The sequence below is a fragment of the Trichechus manatus genome, unplaced genomic scaffold (genome assembly GCF_000243295.1).
Source record: "Trichechus manatus latirostris isolate Lorelei unplaced genomic scaffold, TriManLat1.0 scaffold00002, whole genome shotgun sequence".
In the NCBI taxonomy this organism is placed as follows: domain Eukaryota; kingdom Metazoa; phylum Chordata; class Mammalia; order Sirenia; family Trichechidae; genus Trichechus; species Trichechus manatus.
Genome location: NW_004443938.1, coordinates 30,156,339 through 30,159,114, shown reverse-complemented (window position 1 = coordinate 30,159,114; position 2,776 = coordinate 30,156,339).

The following is a 2,776-nucleotide window of genomic DNA, read 5'->3' as shown; positions in this document are numbered from 1 at the left end:
GCAATGCATATTTTGATTTCTTGACTGCTGTTTCCATGGGTGTTGATTGTGGATTCAAGTAAATGAAATCCTTGACAACTTCAATATTTTCTCTGTTCATCATGTTGTTGTTTATGGGTCCAGTTGTGAGGATTTTTGTTTTCTTTATGTTGAGGTGTAATCCATACTGAAGGCTGTGGTCTTTGATCTTCATCAGTAAGTGCTTCGAGTCCTCTTCACTTTCAGCAAGCAAGGTTGTATCATCTGCATGTCGCAGGTTGTTAATGAGTCTTCAATCCTGATGCCCCATTCTTCACATAGTCAGTTTTTTGGATTATTTGCTCAGCATACAGATTGAATATGTATGGTGAAAGGATACAAACCTGAAGCACACTTTTCCTGACTTTAAACCACACAGTATCCCCTTGTTCCATTTGAAGAACTACCTCTTGATTTATGTACAGGTTCCTCATGAGCACAGTTAAGTGTTCTGGAATTCCCATTCTTCTCAATGTTATCCATAATTTGTTACGATGTATGAAGTCTGATGCTTTGCAGAGTCAATAAAACACAGTTAAACATTTTTCTGTTATTCTCTGCTTTCAGCCACGATCCATCTAACATCAGCAATGATACTCTTGGTTCCACATTCTCTCCTGAATCTAGGATGGATTTCTGGCAGTTCCTTGCTAATATACTACTACAGCAGCTTTTGAATGATCTTTAGCAAAATTTAAACATTGGCTTTATTAAACGATATATACTTATATATGGATATGGATAAAGTGGTTTAAAAAATGATGTGTCACTTCTGGCAAAATGGCGCTATAGGCAGAAGCACCACACCGTCCCTCCACAGCAAAGATCCAAAAAACTAAGCCAAACAGAGAAAACAACAATCCCGAAACCCTAAAACATCAAAAGAAGACATAAAGAACTCAGCCAAGCACCAAATGGAGTGAGAAAACTGACAGAAAACTGAGAGCAAGGAAAGATTCATGCAGAGCTCCCCTACCAGCTAACGCAGCACGGATCCGCCATCTTGGACTCCTATCAGAGACAGGAAACAGGGGGTACGAGAAAGCAGCCTTACGGAGCTTCCAGTGGGAGACAAATCAACCGGTAATTTGCGATATATGCTTTCCCACCCCCCCACCCTTCCTCACCACCACTCGGCCTCCTCTGCTTCCCGCGGCCACAATCTCTTGTCCGGAAAACACCGGCTGCTTGAATTCCACACACCTGAACAGGCCGGCTCTCTGAGTGCCATTTGTTGGCTGCTGGTGTTGCTTATTTCCACTTCCTTGGACTTCTTCCTTACTTCTCACCACCTCCCCCTCCTTTCACTCAAATACCTGGCTCTGTGCGCCATCTTTGCTTCTTCCTGAGGGGCTGTGGGGCTGCATTCAAGTGTGGAGCTGCTTCCCGGTCTGGGCTGCCATGCTGGTGGGATCCTGGGGCTTTTGTTTGTTTGTTTGTTTTCTTTTCTTTTTCTTGAGTTGAGAGCCCTTTCTGGCCAGGAGGTACTGCGTGGCAAGGAGACGACCCCCTCGGCTTGCACAGACATGCAGAAGGATTCCTGAGGACATTTCTTTTTTCATTGTTTTTTTTTTTCTTTTTGTTTTTTGGGGGGCTTTTATTGTTCTTTTTTTTTAATTTGTTTTGTTTTATTTTCCCTCTTTTTCCCTTTCCGTCTTTCTTCATTATTCAGTGTCTCATCTCTCTATATCTTCCTTCTCTTTCTGTTCCCTGAATACCTGGCATTGTATGCCTCTGCACCTTCTGGCCAGGCTGTACTGCAAGACCTGAGAGCAACTTCCCCAGACCTCATAGCTGTACCAGTGGGATCACTGGGAACTCTGCGGTTCTTTAACCTTTCTGAATTTTATTTATTCATTCTTTTCTTCCTCTTCCCCTTTCTGTTTTTCTCCATTTCATAGTCTCTCATCTCTCCACTCCAACGGCAAGCTCCCCTAGCATTCTTTTCTGATTGTTCATACGTTTTTGGCTCCTGTTTCTCTCTCCTCTCTCCCATACCCATCTTTGCTCCACACATAACAATCTCCCCACTACATCCTGCCTACCTGCACCATGCACTTAACATCACACCACCAAGCAGCACAAGCACGGCCTACTGGAACCTGCCTTGTACTGACTGCCAGCCCACCCTGGTGGCTGTAGTGAGTGCCAGAGACAACCCATCCCAGTGACTCCTCTTCAGCTAGACCTTCCCTGCCATACCATGTCTGAGTGACTGACCCTGCCAATTGGAGAAGGAGGTGAAAAGTATTGTGCCTACAGATGAGCAAATAACAAAGAACACACAGTCCACCTGCTCAGACATACTCAAATTTAAAAAAAAAGGGGGAGGGGACAAAACAAAAAAATCTACAATAAATAAACGAGAAAAATAACTACTGAATGCCTCAAAGACAGCAGACAATATCAAAACATTTACAAAAACAAGACAGGATGGTTCCAATAGGCGTCCAAAATAAAACACCAGATGACTTTCCAGTGGAAGAAAATGCACTAGAACTACCTGATAAGGAATTCAAATCTCTAATACCCAGAATTCTCCAAGAGCTAAGGCAAAAAGCTGACAAACATGAGGAAAAAATAGACAAATTCAGGGAAAATACACAAAAAAAAATTGGAAGAATTCAGGAAAATAATGCAGGAACAAAATTCCAAAATAAATTCACAGCTAGAAATTATACAAAGACAACAATTAGAAATCCAAAAGATAAACAACAAGATTTCAGAAATGTACTGTGTCATAGAAGGTCAGAAAACC